The sequence below is a fragment of the Sceloporus occidentalis genome, unplaced genomic scaffold (genome assembly GCF_023333645.1).
Source record: "Sceloporus occidentalis isolate IW3139 unplaced genomic scaffold, rSceOcc1.0.p SCAF_1, whole genome shotgun sequence".
Classification (NCBI taxonomy): Eukaryota; Metazoa; Chordata; class Lepidosauria; order Squamata; family Phrynosomatidae; genus Sceloporus; species Sceloporus occidentalis.
In genome coordinates, this window is record NW_028316981.1 from 171,247,263 (window position 1) to 171,263,888 (window position 16,626).

General features: G+C 39.0%; 1 protein-coding gene across 9 annotated transcripts in view; it reads left to right on the forward strand.

Moving 5' to 3' along the window:
• The window catches only part of R3HDM2 (R3H domain containing 2), a 189,182-nt gene that overhangs the window by 1,552 nt on the left and 171,004 nt on the right, over nt 1–16,626 (forward strand). The gene's annotated exons all lie outside the window — the stretch shown is intronic.

Sequence of the window (16,626 nt, forward strand, 5' to 3'; positions counted from 1 at the left end):
CCCCCATAGAGAAAAATTGTGTGTCCTGATCCATCTGTGCAACAGGTCTGTAAACAAGCATGAATGGCAGCTAAAGTGTAAGGAAGGTTTTGGGCGAGGGAGGAAACTGTACAGTTGTCTCGGTGGTCAGGACCTATTATTTGTTTCCCTGTGTTTTTGGTTGTGAGAAAAGGTGTTACACGCTGTAGACCAATGCTTTTCAGGTTCTTGGATGAGATTTCCTCCCCCCCACCACCCTTAATGTGCCAGGGACTGATACCATGTTTGTGCCCATTGACTAGCACTATTTCTTTCCTAGAAATTCACCACAGGCTGGCACCTCATGGGATCTGGACCATCGGTATGAGTAGCACTGCTATAGAGAATGCAGCTAGTGAGGGAATTTAAAGGGAAAATGTGTTTGTCCTTCTGCATGGAGTTTGAGAGTCTCATTTTTGGGCCAGATAAAATCATGGGCATGTCATATGTGTGTGTGTGTGTGTGTGTGTGTGTGTGTGTGTATATATATATATGTATACACACACATACACAGGGAGACACACACACAATAATAATAATTTATTTTTATCCCACCTCTCCCGCAGGATGAAGGTGGTTTACAACATAAATAAAATACAATATAAAATACAACATATATTAACATACTATGCCATCATGTGGCTTGTATATGTGTGTGTGTACACACACACACACACACACACAGTATATATAAATAATTCCATAGTACTTGATGAAACTCATATTGATATTATGTGGTTTCACAAAATCTCTGTTGTTAGAAGGCCAGCTGGGCATGAAGGAATTACATGCATTATTTTGTGAGCCACCCCGGGTCCCTTTTTGGGAAAAGGGCAGCATAAAAAGGAAACCAACAAATAAATAAATAGGTTCCTGTTATTCCAAGGTTTCCAAAAGTGGAAAAAAATATTTCCATTTGGTATTATGTTGGAGAGTTGGTGGCAAGATGTTATACTAAAATTGGTAACCAAGGCCTTGCATGAGAATGCTGCTGATGCCATTTCTGTATTGGTTTGGTCACAACAAGATAGCCAGATGTATTGCTTCCCATTTATGAAATTCCCTTCTGTGGTTGGTTTGTTTAAATCCTGAATTTTGGAAGCAGGCCTTTATTTGTGTACTTCGCTTTGGGGTTCTGAGATAAGTTGGGAGAAAGAAGAGAAATATGACTGAATGGAGAGGAAGGGCATACTTTTAAATGAGGAAGTAAAGAAGCAGCAGCACTTAGATGGAATAAAGGCTGAAGGGAAGTTGAAAAACTCCCAAGTAACAGGTTTGCCTTGTTCCCGTTTACAGTAATAGTTTCCCTCCATCCCAAAGCGTGTCTTATTTTGCAAGAAATTGCCAGTGATCTCTGGAATCAGCCTGGGCATATATGTATTTATGTCTGATCCTTGAAAGTGTCTCTTCCTGAAAAGCAGAATGTGATCTTTCATATATTGAAAGATATGAACAATTTGTTCAGAGAAGGTTTGCCATTGCATTTCTCTGAGGCTGAGAGAGAGAGAGTGACTTGCCCAAGGCTATGCAGTGGGTTTCTATGGCCTAGCAGGGATTTGAACACTGGTCTGCCAGAGAGGCCTAGTCCAACAGTCAAACACTACATGGGACAGCCCCTAGGGACAGATAATCGATGAGGCTTTCATAGAAGACAGTTCATGTTGTGTGTGTTTTCAGTGACATTTGCAAGTGCGTTTGTATCCTAACACAGTCTTATAAATTCTGCAGTGTTGCTGTCCTCTGCACATCTGGCTTTGCTTGAAAGCCTGTAAAGCTTTTTGCCATTTCATATAGTATATTCCACCAGTTAAAATTGCATCCTGTTTCAGGTGTATTGTTTTATTGGCTGCCTGTAGCATTCCAGGTTTTTTCAGTGGCCCTAAAGCTGTGGCATAGAAGGCTTTGGTAATTCAGTGTATAATACAGTTATTCTATAGTCATCTTTTCTGTCCTCATGAATTCTCACCAATGGCTGTGCCCTTCATAAGAAACAGAGGTTTGAACCAGAGCCACAGTTGCAAACTAGTCACACTGAAAACTTACAATTTATGGGAATTATATTGCTAAATATCTAGAGGGCACAAGGTTGACTAGGCCTGACTGTGGGTGATATTTGGTGTTTTCCAGCCTTGCTTAATATTTTTAGCATCTTGGGATGTTAGGAGTTTTGTCCTCTTAAGTATTGCATATTGAACTGAAAGGCTTTCTAGTGTCTGGAACCACTATACATGCTTCCATGCCACCATCATGATAGTGGTACATCAATAGTTTATTATGTTTTTAGTCATGTCCCAAAAAATGACAGGGTTAGTTCTCCTTCTTTGCTTTGGTATTGTGCTGGTCATCCACAGCCTACCATATAGTTGCTTTTAGTAGTAAGAATTCTAGTATTACATAATTAATCATTACACTTATAACTTGCTTTTCTTCCAGTGAGCTCAAGGTGGTATCGATGTCTTCCCAATTTCATCATCATAACAACTCTATGTAGTTGGTTTTTATTTTTATTTTTTTTATTTATGGTATTTACATCCCACTCTTCAGCCCTAAAGGCTCTCAGAGTGGCTTACAGATAGTTACTCAGATGGTTCCCTGCCCTCAGGCTTACAATCTAAAAAGACATGACACAAAAAGAGAAGGGAATGGTGGTGGCGAAACGGATCAAGTCCAGTGGTTCTTCTCTCCCTCTGATGCCTGGACCATGGCAGATGGACTGGAGGGAGGGGCTTTCTTCTTGCTCTGGATAGCCCTGATGGAAATGGGCCTGCTTTTTCACTCCCTCCAGGCTGGATGATGACAGATGGCATGGAGGGAAGGCTATTCTTCTTCAGGCTAGGCCTGATGGAGTTGGGCCTGCTGAGTTGGGTGAGGTCGAGAGAGTGTGATTGGCCAAAGATAAAAAAGGCTACATCCCCACTACTAAAATAATCTAGTCTGATGCCACTTTAACTGCCATGACTTAATGCTATGGAATTCAGGGAATTGTTTGTTGTAGCTCTCTGACAGATAAGGCTGTCACAAAACTAAAATTCCCAGAATTCCATAGAGTTGAGCCATGACAGTTAAAGTGGTATCACACAGGATTATTTCCACAGTGTGAATGAAGCCATAGTTATGTGACTCAGTGGAGGCAGGAAGCTGCATCTTGCATGTTCCAGACCATCACTATAGCTACTATGCCACATTGCACAATATTTGTGTTCGGTGTTTCATCTGTTCTTCACCTTTCCCCAGCTTGATGTGCCGATTTTTGCTCGGATTAGTCCCTTAATGGATCTCTCTTTTTTCTTAATGGAGACTCTTCTAGATTCTTGGCTACAGACAGAACATATTGACAACAATTAATCACACTATGAAGATTTGAAGGGCAGGACTAAATTGTACTTGTCTACTACAGAAAACTGGTGTTTGTGAATAAATTGTGCAACATTAGTATTGTTAGATTGGCCTAATGCAAGTATTATCACTGTGTAGAATTTGTCTAACTGGGACTGTGGCAACTCCTAGATGTACACGACTTGAGAAATACTCAAATTAGCACTGAGTAGTGGAAACTTAAAGGGGAGAAAGAGGTGTTTATGCTGTCTTAAACTGGGACTTTAGTGTGTGTGTGTGTGTGTGTGTTTATTCCCTCCAGCCAATATCAAAGCTTCCAAATTTGACTTCTGTTAGCATGCTTTATCTGATCCAGTCCCCAAATATTTGACCAATAGAGAGACTTTATGAGGAACTCAGTACTCTCTTTCTACAAAAGTGAGTGGGAGCTATCAAAACAGATTGAATTTAAGAAGTTCTCTTTTGGAAAACCAAATCTGACTGCTTTACTTTTATTTGTTGATCCCAGGAAGGTTAAGTACATTGGGGATCTGGCCTGATGAGTCTGCTTTGATAGTCTGAATGCCTTTCTTCCAAACCATCTCAAAACAATATGCAGACTAAATGATTCTTAGTATCATAATTTTTCCTACTCCTTTCCTTTGGGTGCTTTTTAAATTGTCTTTGCCTGGCAAAATATATGTGTAGTTTTGAAAGGTTGAAAAGACAATTTTGTGCCTTGTTAGTTAGCCTAATAAAAACAGTACCACAGTATGAACTTCAGAATTTGTCTCATAGTCAGCATGGAGACTCCTGCATTTTCACTTGACTAATGACTTGTGCTAAGCTAGACCTGCATATCTTTTGACCTACCAAACTGGATACTGGGCACTGCTATATATTTGCTACTGAACAGGATGTGTGTGTGTGTTGTGTGCCTTCAAGTAATTTCTGACTTATGGTGACCCTAAAGCAAACGTATCATGGGGTTTTCTTGGCAACATTTGTTCAGAGGAGATTTGTCAGTGACTTCCTCTGAGGCTGAGAGAGTGTGATTTCCTAATCTCACCTGGTGGGTTTCATGACTGAGCTGAGAATCGAATCCTGGTCTCCAGGGTCATAGCCCAACAATCAAACCACTACACCATGCTGGTGTGTCAGTAAATCACCTGGATTTTTTCATGGCTATGGTGCTGTGTTTGACTTGGTTGGTTGCAAGTTGTGCATGTGTGAGCTAGAGGTGATCATAAGATAAACAATTAGGGGTATTAAATATCTTATTCATTTTTGGATGGGGATGTTCCTGTCTCCCTATTTCCAATAGGAAGACACTGGGAGATTTGTTTTCTTGGGGTTAGTGCTATTAGAAACCTGGAAGATCTGGTGCATCAGTACCTGTGATGCTTCTAGTGTCATGTTGTAACTCAAGAGTATTGAATCTCAAGAGAAATTACTTTCCTGTTGCTAATGGAGCTAAAATTTTGTTACTTTGATATCTCTTTATCCCTAGTCCTCACATGACCAATAAGGAGAGTGTCCTCTGCCTGCACTGAAATTTCAGACTGAATGTGGGCCTGTGACCGCCTACCACTGTCACCATTTTTCTCCTGTATGATTTGAGATATCTTTGCCTGATGAAGAAGCCAGTTAAGGTTCGAAAGCTTGCACAGTGTATTTTATGCTCTGGAATTGGCCCCACAAAGGTATTGCTGCTTGTGGATTTTGGATTTTGTTGTATTCAGAGGACTGTGTTAGACTCCTGGTTGGAATGCAAGGAAAGTGAAGGCTTGCATATGGCATACTGGGGATGTACAAAGCAGTTATCATTTGAGGGTGATTCATCAATGTTGGCACATATTCTTGGGAAAAGATTGAAGCCATTTATTCCTTTGTAATAAAAGGAATGTCTGTGCCTTAGTCTTTATGTAATGTGTACTCAACACATTTTTTGGAGAAGGAAGGGCATAGCAGCAAAATGACGAGAGTTACCTGCTTTGCCCTCTGTGGATCTTTGTCATAATAAAGTTGGACAACAGCCACTTGTCCAGGTAGTCTGATCTAGTAATTCATTGTTTATTTCACACCATTTGTTTTCTGTTTGTAAAAAAAGCATTTCTTCATTGAAAAGGGAAGAGTTTGTATATAGAAGACATGCCTGCATTTGTTCCCTTGTTTGGTACATAGCGCCTTCAAAACGTTCTCCTCACTGTGAACCTGAAAGCACTTCCTTAAAGTCAATTCTGGTGAAACCAATAATGTTTCTAAGTAAATGTGCTTGAGACTGCCCTTCTAAACATAATTTCTACACACTTGCTGGTGATTTAGTAAGATCAGTAAAGTTTACCAAGTAAACGTGCTTAGAGTTCATTGCATATCAGAACCTGGTCTGTCTGTCTTGTCAAACCTTAATTTTTTATCCTTAAATTCTTCCCTGCTCGGCAGGATATTTCTGGAGAATGGATACTTTAAAGACTTCACGTACGGAAGATACAGATGTATTGGGGCCATGTAAGCATCTAAAGATAGAAACTGTGAGCTCTTCAGGGGAGGGAACTGAACAAAATCTGTAGGAGTGAAAATGCAAGACATTGACCTCTCTAAGAATTTGTGATGACACTGAATCTATTTCTGACCTTAGGATCTTACCAAGAAAAGGGGAACAGAGAAGGAATTTAGTCCTGAAAGCCTGTTTTCAGGCTTAGTAATTACATTTGCCTGGTTTATTCACTGCCTATCCTAGGCTTTTTATTCCACAAAAATAAAACAAAGATTACCCCCAAGAAAGGTTGGTTCCCCCCCTTTCATTTAGGATGTGATCATCTGTATACTGTTACCTGGAAATAAATCTCATTGAACTAAATGGGAATTAGTTATGAATAGTCATGTGAAGGTTCTTATTTTAAGACGGGATTTGACAGCATTGCTTCTTGCCAGTTTGGTCCTATTCTATTCTGCAGAGTGTGTTAGTAATACAATCCTTGGTCACTGTGGTAATGGTTGAATCCTAGTGCTAAATACTAAAGATATTGTTGTTAATTACAGGTGTGTCATTGTCTAATAATAATAATAATAATAACAACTGTCAAATGGTCATTTTATTACCGTGTAGAAAGAATTGTTTGATACTGTACACGTACAGTCTACCATCAGTTTATATTTTAATTTGTTATTGTTATATTGATATGTTGCTTGTGCGATTTTGTTTTTATACTGGTCAATGACCGAATAAATGTTATTACTATTACTATGATAATAATAACTGTGTGTGTGTGTATGTGTGTATGTAGCGAGAGAGAGAGAGAGAGAGAAAGAGAGAGAGCGCAAGTTGTGTTCTTCAGAATTACATTCAAACCAATGACTAGCTTAAAAACAAGGTTAAAAAGCAGTGGATAAAAATGATATGATTAAAATAGTTTGAAATAATAGTTTAAAAATGATTTTTAAAAGTGTTAATCATTTTGAAAAAGTGATAAACTAAGCTTTTGGAGCACTAATTTATCAGAATGGAAACAAGGAATCCTGCTAAATGCAACATCAGCTACTCCAGAAGATTTCATAGGCTTGCCCCTTCTAGCCGTTTTACAGAATCACTGTAAAGACAGCTGTGCCAAGTGGCAGATGCTGTGTCAAGTGAGCCTGCTGCCCTCAGGTGTGGTGCAGGATGCTGTCCTATTGTCAACATTGAGAAGATTTCAACTGTCAGGCTGGTTGACTTTTATATGTGGAATGAGAGGGAGGGCACCATCCTCTTTAACACCTCAAGCAGCAAACTCAGATCTTGGAAAAGTTCTTTTTGAGGGAATGGGAACACCCAGAATACCACAGCCTGACTACTTTCCATGTTTTCTTGGGGATTATTGGAATTATTCCAAGCTCTGAGTTTGCTGTCTGAAGTGTCAGAGAAGACATTAAATGCAAAGGGGCTCAGAATCACATTCCAAGCCATAGGCTTGGATCCTGTTGCTTAGTCCAAACTAGAGCAGATCCATTGAATCAGTGGACTCTACCTATGTGTTGACTTACCTTTCAGCAGTTGATTCACTTGGTCTACTGTTAGGATGAGGAGGATTCAGATGATAGAACATTAGGATGGATGTTTGTCCACTGTAGTGTTAGGGGGAGGAAGATTTTCTACACCTAATTTTGAAATATCAAGTGTTGTCCACTGGGTCTGTAGTCAGGTTTTCAGAATGGGACAGATGTACCAACTAGTGTACGTACAGTTGTGTCCCTTGTCTGCCCATTCACTCCTGGCTGTTATTTTGGCCTATACTAATTTCTCGTCCATCCCTAACAGTTTAAGCAGTTGCTCTACTGAATTGGACAAGGAGTCTATCTAGTCTACCATTCTGACATGGATTTTCTAATTAAAAAAATATCTGTGCTGATTGTACCATCACTGCATCTCATGTAACAGCTTTATGATACAATTGAGTATTGTTGAAAAAAATTATTTTATTTTTCTTGCCAATTCAGTATGGATCGATGATAATATTTTCTTAGTCTACATAGTTTTAACCTCCATGCTGTCCTTTTGGATGTCTTCCCTGTACTTAAGTACAGTTTTTAAGATGCACCTGCCCTACAGTTGCTATGTGCTTTCAAGTTGTTTCCAATTTATGGCAACCCCAAGGTAACCCTATCACAGAGTTTTCTGGGCAAGATTTGTTCAGCTTGAGGGTGCCATTGCCTTTGATGCTGAAAGTGTGTAACTTGTGCAAGGTAACCCAGTGTGTTTCTATGTTTGAGCAGGGACTTGAACCCCTGGCCTCCTGGACTCCTAGTCTGACAAATCACTACACCACACCACACACACTAGCTTGAACACCTACCTTGCACCTGATAATTTAGTTGCACTGTTCTGTATCTCCTTCACCTCCTTGCCTGCTTTTGTTCCACTTGGGTGCCATTATGGGACAAGCCTCACTTGTGCAACAGAACTTGATAAAGTAAATAACTTAGAAATATACAGCTCTCACTTTCTAGGAAGTCCGTAGAATATTTCAGTCCACATTATCTAGGAATTTGCAGACCTTCAGATGTGTTCAGACCTGGCTCCTAAATATGTGGTATTGGTGTCCAGTTGTCAGTACAGTGGGAGTCAGACTTCAATGCTGTGAGAAGGTCCTTCCCTTTTTATGGGGCTTGCTTTTGTCCCACTTTTTAGCATAAAATGTGTCAAATAGAGATGAGTTGGGTTGGGAATATTCTGCCTGGCAGTTTTTGTGATTGCTGAGATGGATAGCCCAGAAATCAGCTAAATAGAGTTTTGATCTTGTTAATTAAAAATGAAATATCTTGATACATTTTGCTGTTGCTTAGCAGTTTGTGATTTTGCTTGCCTGTTAATCTTGAAAGTATATGCCAAGTGTTTGCTGCCTCCTATCACTTCACGGATCAGCGTCATAGTTCAGTGGTTGTCCTGCTTGCTAAAATCGAACCGATGAACACACATGCGTTTACGCAGAACAAAACACAGCTGGCAGCAGAGCTAATTTTAGGCACTTTGCTTGGTCTACACATTAACTGTTCATTGTGAATAGGAATTCCAACAGTGATGAATCTCTATGGAGTCTTCTGACCTTTGGCAATCACTCCGTTCTTGCAAGAGAAGAGAGTAACTGGATTCTGCTTTGAAAATTTAGACATAATTTTGAATAAGAGATCACTCCCCCTCCTTCATATCCTCCGTAATGTTGGAACTGTTTGTCTCCACTTTTTAAAAGCTCATTTTCATAGTTCTCCAATTAGCTGAAAGTTTCTGTAGACTCTCTTCATTCATATGTAGCTTATCAGCTAATAGACTTGAAGGATTTCATTAGCATTTCTGTGATTTCATCTATATTTCCTATATTGTTAGTAGGAAAGTTAAATGCTTTCCCTCTTTGCTGCTTTGGGCTGGCTTTCTTGTGTTGTTACGGATTGTAAGTTTTGCCCATTTGAGTAGCTCACTGATAAATTCAACAACAGGGAAGGAAGTTTATTGGATCTAGGGATTTTTTTAGGCTGTGGAGGGAAGGAATTGAAGGCATTTGCTCTCCAGGGAATATTCCCATGGAAGCAGAAGTGTCTTCACATCACTATGGCTCAGGGCTTTTAAATGCAAATACGAATGAATTTTGAGTTTATCTGTTTCATCTTTCATAATACTGCTGGTTATAATCAGGCAGTGTCTTAGTTTTAGAAGTCTACTCCATGGGAACATGATTAAAGTTCAGCAGTTAGTGGTGCTGGAAGCACTGAGGCCAAGGTTCAATTTCTGTTGTCCAGTCTTGTGTAATTCAAATGGTGTAAAAGCCAGGATTGATGATTCCTGTAAAAATTTGGTTTAATCTAGGACAGTTATAAATGTGTGTGTTGTGTGCTTTCAGGCCTATTCCGACTTATGGCAACGATAAGGTGAACCTATCATGGGGTTTTCTTGGCAAGATTTGTTCAGAGGAGGTTTGCCATTGACTTCCCCTGAGGCGGAGAGAATGTGACAGTGGCTTTCATGGCAGAGCAGGAATCCTAACCTTGGTCTCCAGAGTCCTATTCCAACACACAAACCACTACGCCACCCTTGCTCTCAGAGTTATAAATACCCATTTGTTATTAATTGTAGTACGTTGTTATTGCTATGGAATGACGACTATTGATTAGTGATGGGACCAGTTTAAAAGTAAGATATTACACTATATTATATAGCATTAGAAGAGAACAGCTTTGAATATCTGCAAGAAGACACGACAGATTTGAATATTTTGAAGAGGCACCACGACTTTGTTAGTAAAGAAGACTTTTAAACTTTGTTTGTTCATGTGTTTGTGGACTTAACAAGTTTGTATGTTTATGTTAAATAAATTAAAAAAATACCCATTTGTAAAGTGAAAAACCAGAGTCAATTTATCCATGGGTTAATGTAAACTGCACTTTAACTCTTATATAAATAAAGGAACCATCCCTGGTGAAAGGCAAGTGTGTAATCTGTCCTGGAAGCACTGACCCTCTTCTGCTCTCTCATCCATCCAGCCTTTAATGTGAGCACAAAGTTATACCTGCTGGAATTTTGTAAGTTGGTCACAGGAACAGCAAGGAATGACCATATAACACCAATATTGAAGTCACTCCACTGGCTGCCTATCAGTTTCCGGGCACAGTACAAGGTGTTGATTATCACCTTTAAAGCCCTACATGGCTTGGGCCCAACCTATCTAAGGGTTCGCCTGCTTCCATATAATCCGCCCCGTACACTCAGGTCCTCTGGGAGGAATTTATTACAGCCCTTAAAGACCAGGTTGACGGCGACCTCCCAGAGGACATTCTCTGCAGCCGCTCCCAACTTATGGAATGGCCTGCCGGACGAGATCCGTCAAATCACCAATCTAGAGAGCTTTAAAAAGGCCATTAAGACAGATCTCTTCCAGCAAACCTTCCTGGAATAAAATGCTCGGCCACAAATAAGACTTCCCGTCCAGTGAACTCTGCCCATGATGACTTTTATTTAGCTTAGTCGGTTTTAATATGTAGTTTTTAATCTTACATGGTTTAATCTTGTTTTAAGGGGGGGCATTATGTATATATGGATGTATTTTAACCTGTTGTACGCGGCTTTGATTGCATGGCAAAAAGTGGGATAGAAATAAAATTTTTATTATTTTATTATTATTATTTATTAGTTCTTGGGCATTCCCCCCCCCCTTGCTTCATCCTTTAAATCCTTTGTTAAGTGCCCCTTGGTTTTACCCTTGACTTATCCACGGGTCATATCAAAATCCATAATTTTGGCCCCCAAACCTGCCCTCTACTTATACATGAGGTCGACTTATAGTCGAGTATATATGATATATCCTGAAGCTTACGTTTTAAATATTTATTTTCAAAAGTACAATGGCATTTTAGCTAGAGAAGATGATGGTGAAAATGAATGAAACTGAAAATGTATTTCAGTTTTATTAGTTTGTGCATGCCAAGTATTTTCACATTCAAAAACTGAGGGGAAAATGTTTAAACCTGCATGGTTAATGGACTTTGAAGAGCTTTTCAGTCAGAAAAATCAGATTGAAAGGGGCTGTCAAATATGTGCTTTATTTATGCAGGAGGCGTACAGTTGCTTTCTAAGAAATGGCAGGAGGACTTGATCAGTGTGGAATGAAATAAACAGATTTTTCCTTTCTGATTTTAAGGAGGTACTGTATGTTATAACTTAGTTTACTGCTTCTGTGTAGTAAAGGGAACCTAAAAGATTAAACAGGATATATAGGAGGATAGCATTCACTTTTTGGAAACTGTTAAACTAGAAACAGAGCTGCTTTACACAATCCTTTAAAAGCACAAATCCTTGATTTTATTAATTAAATGCTTACTTATGCAACTTTCAGTACATATCTTCAATTTTTTACTTAAAAACAGAAAACTCTAAAAAAGTGGAACTTTTTGACATGCTGCAAAAAATATAATTCCTTTTTAAAATCTATGCTATTACATTGATAAGATATTGTTTTTATTGGCACTCAGAAGCATTTTGTACTGTGTCAATTAAAGTATATATTAAATCTCTGAAATACACAAAAACCAACCAATAATTTATGAATTCAAAAGAAAAAAAAACCCTAAAAATGAAAGGTCTATCAGATCAATGAAATCAAACTTTAACCGGCAGAACAATACTACTGTACTAGCAAGTATAGGGAGGAATCTGAAGTCAGAAGAGTCACCTTTTCTCAAATTGGTGGTAGAGAGGAGCATTCTTCTCTTTCTTCTTTCCTTCCTTAAACCATTTACACAGGTAAATGAATTGTATCAGCTCCTGGGCCTGTGTAGTTCTTCACTCTGGCATATGCTGGGGCATGGGAAGACCAGATGCTATAGAACTCCTGGAATTTTCCTCCTTGTGCTTTTTGTACTCCCCATCCTTTTCCTACTTTCTCTGGTGTCAGTATCAAAGCTGCAGAAGGTTTGGCAGCCTCACGGAGTAGACTTACAAGGTTAAATCTCCTTCTCTTTCCACACCTGCTGTTCCTGGAGGGGCGATCTGAAACATCCTAGGGTGCTCTCCCAGGACCCATTAGGTTGCAGCCTGAAGGAATGCTAATTTATTTTATCCTCAAAAAGATAATGTGGAGCTATTTTTGAAAATTTGGTTAGAGGTTACTTGAGTTGTATGGAAAAAGACAAGATGTCTGCATTTTGTGAAGAAGTGTTTTTAATAATATGTCCTGGTTATTGTACCAAACTTATTGAGAGTTTCAATATTTTTTTTTAAGGAAGAATGGAGATTTATGGTACTGGTCATCCTATTGGAGATGAAAAAGACTAGGATGGAAGCAGTCTCCCTGAGTTTGCCCATTCTTTATCCATTGGGAAGACTGCAAGACTTAGCATTTCACTTGGGTAGCAGTTTGAATGATGGAATGTTTTTATATGCTGTTGTTTGCCGCTTTGATCAGGTTTTGGAAAAGCGAGATACAAATAAACTATATTATTATTATTATTATTATTATTATTATTATTATATTGCCAGAGAAAGTTTTTTTTTTATGTTGACCAAAGGGTATGCTTGAGCCTTAAAAGAAGCTACAGTATGCAGGGTTAGGACCTGACCTGGACCTATGGGGGGATGGTGGTGGGGTTTGGAAATCCTAGACCTTCACCAAGCAATTTAGCAGTTAAAGTTGTCTAAACAGAAATTTGAACTAAAAACATAAGCAGAGGAATGGAGGTGGCTTAACATATTACTTGACCTCTTCCATTCAGTACTGTGATGTCAGGAGGAAATTTTAAATGACAATTTAACACAGTTATATTATTATTATATTTATATCCCACTGTTTTCCCATTTTGGGACTCAAGGTGGCCTACAATAGTTAAAATAAACAGCTTAAAATCCCATCATAAAAACATTAAAGATGTAATAAACTATCAGTAAAACTAAAACAATTTAAAACCATTACCGTTAAAAAGAAAAAGCAATGGATGTACATAATAGCATAATGTTTTCCCCTCAGCAGTCAGTCCTGAAAAGCCTGTTGTTAATTGTGATCAAGACAACTTTGACTTATAGCAACCCTATGAATGAGAGACCTCCAGGTCATCCTATCGTCAACAGCCTGCTCTGGTCTTGCAGACTCAGGGCACCTGTGGCTTCCTTGATTGAGTCTGTCCATGTATAATGCAGTCTTCGTCTTTTCCAACTGCCTTCTACCTTTTCTAATGAGTCAGGTCTTCGCATATGTCCAATGTATGACAGTCTTAGCTTAGTCATCTTGGCTTCTAGGGAGAAGTTTAGGCTTGATTTGCTCTTGTACCTATTTATTTGTCTTTTTTGGCAATCTGTGGTGTCCACCGAATTCTCCTTCAGCACCACATTTCAAATGAGCTCATTCTCTTAAACAAAAAACTCTTGACCTGCTTGCATAAACATAGCAAAGATGGCCCCAATCTCTATGGGAAGAGAATTCCAGAGCCTAGGAGCAGTCACCAAGAAGGCACTCTCCCATGTTCCCACTACATGAACACGAGAAAGTAGTGGTCTTCAAATTCAACCAGGCTCCTATAGAGATAGGTTGTTGCAATGGGTTTTCTTGTCAAGATTTGTTCAGAGGTTTGCCATTTCCTTCCCCTAGGCTAAGAGCATGTGACCTGCCCAAGATCACCCAATGAGTTTCCTGGTCAAGCTGAGATTCAAACCCTGGTCTCCAGAGTCATAGTCCAATGTTCAAACCATTACACAACACATACGGTTTTTCAAATCACCTTCATTTGAGCAGCGTAGGGCTTTATGTCATTTAAGATGTATAGAGCTCTATCAACCATTTTCTCTGATGGCAAAAGTAATATATGCACCTAGGTAGCATTGGGTACAGCAATTTGCAACTTTCTCTTTGGTATTGGATATATTTGCAGTTTTGCTGATATAAAACTAAGGCAGGGATGGGAATTATGCAGCCCTGCAGATGTAGTCTAGCCACAGCTGGGCAGCCACATGAGTCCCTCCTAAACTAAAAGCTTAATTCTCTTGATTCTAAATGGTAAATTAACTTCTGTTTGAATCCCATTGTATCATTAGGTCTACTTTGGATTAGAACTAACAGTTGCATTGAAGCCCAAGGCTGTGTCCTATCAATAAGATGTTGCCAAAGTGTGTTGACCCAATTCACCTTTTGCAGTGCCAAGCATTTTAGCATCCTAAAGTGTTTTGTCTATACTTGTCCGTCACAATTCCCTAAAGCTCTCTCTCAAAAAACAAACAAACAAACAAACCAAAAAAAACAAGACCAACCTGAAACTCAGCCAAAAAGTAGAAGCTAATCAGAATGGGAAATAAAGCTTAACCAGAATTCATGAAACCTACTGGTAGTCCCCAACCATGGTTATACACATTTATTCATTTGTGAGTAAATCCTTTCAAGTTCAGTTGGTCTTACATCTTGATTAAACATATGTAAGATTACAGGCTTAGATATTTCCCTTCTGGGTTTGCAATTTTATATACCTGGGAGTAAGCTTTCCAAACAGAGTAGGTCTTGTTTATGAATGAATATGCAAAGGTATGCTTGTGTATGTTCCTTCAAGTTGCTTGTCAAATTAATGTGATCCCACAAATTTAATAGGGTTTTCTTAAGGAAGGAATCCTCAGAGGTGATTTTGCCAGTTCCTTCCTCTGAAATATAGCCTATAGCACCTCGTATTCATTGACATTTTCCCATCCAAGTACTAACCAGGGCTGATCTTGCTAAGTATCTAAGATCAGATGGGAATTGGCACCATTAGGTATTCATCTACTCTTAAATTTCATAAATATTCCAGATAGTACAGTTATGTATGCTGAGTTATAATGGGTGCATGTTTGTTGTTGTTAAAGCAAGAAGATAAGTTTTGGATTTGATAAGAAAGTAAGTAATGCATGTCTATTATTTCCCAAAATTTCTGTTTATTTTTTTTTCTGGAGTTGGGGGTAGAAAACATTAAAATTTCTGGAAACATTTTATCTCTAAAATAGAGTAATAAGTGCCACTCATGCTTTTTTCTCCTGATTTTCCTAGTCAGTACATATAATTATAGTACTTCTTAAAAGTTTTTAAAAATCCTGGTGACTTTCAAAATGTAACAGTGTCAGTTAAGAACATTTGTTTTAAATGTTAATGTTTTCCTAAATGCTTTCTAGCAGCTACTTAATACTTGCTGGTTATTTGTGTTGCTTAGTGTCTCTATAACACTGTGACATCCTTTCAAGGTGTCTGCTAGAACTGCTAAGAGCGCTATCTGTGTGGACATGCTTTGAATTTTTATCAAGGAATATTACCCCTCATCATGACATATGAAAAAAAAATCAGTGAGTGAATTACTCTGGGGTGTTTTCTCACTCCAGTGAGAATTTTGATGCATTGCGCTGTATTAAAATGTCCCATATAGACAAAGAGTGTTTATGACATGAGTGACACGAGTGCTCGTTTTGTATTCTAAACCAACGCAATTTTTTGTGTCTTAAAATACTACTCTTTCTTGTCTGCTAAAATTAGAATTGTAACTCTAATTTTGGATGAAACATGGGAACATTGTTTACAACTCTTCATGGGCGGTGTCATAAAATACTGACCTTGTAGGTCTAGTTTTATGCAAATTCTACAACAAAACATGATGCTAGGGGACTAAAACGCCTCCTCTTCCTGAGCTACAAGATTTTCTTTTCCATCTATTTGGGTCTTTAGCTAATACATGCTCTTGGGGAGTGGGGAGAGGAGGTGCAATGTGGAGTATAGCTTCTTGGGTTGACTCAGATTAAAGAGATGTACAGTAGCATGAAAGGGGTCTCGACTAGGGATGTAGGGAACAACTGGTTGTTGCTCCAACATCTATACGCGTACTCTTTAAGTGGAGATGAAAGCTGGGAGTCTTGAGTTTGTCTGTTCCATGTGTTTTTGCCTGGTGCTGCTGTAAATTGGGAACAGGCTGTTGGCTCACACACTTTGTTTTGATCATGTAGATTTCTCCCTTCCCTCCCCTATTGAGTGGTAACCATGCTGTGGAATATATTCCTAGGTTTAGCTTCAGTTATAGTGAAACCAGGGTTTGAAGTTGGTTTGTCAACTCTGCAAATATGTGGGTTTAAATAGGGTGGCACACTGCTCTCCTTAGACAAAAGGACTGTGCCTTCCTGTACTCTCTATTTCTTCCTTCTGTCACATAAGTCCAAATACTTCATTCCGAGCGGCCCTTCCTCATAGCAAGGTTTCATGGATAGGGTGGTCATTGAAACCATCTGTGCTGGCATGGCTGTCTTCACAGCTACACTGCCCCAGAGGCCTTGCTCTT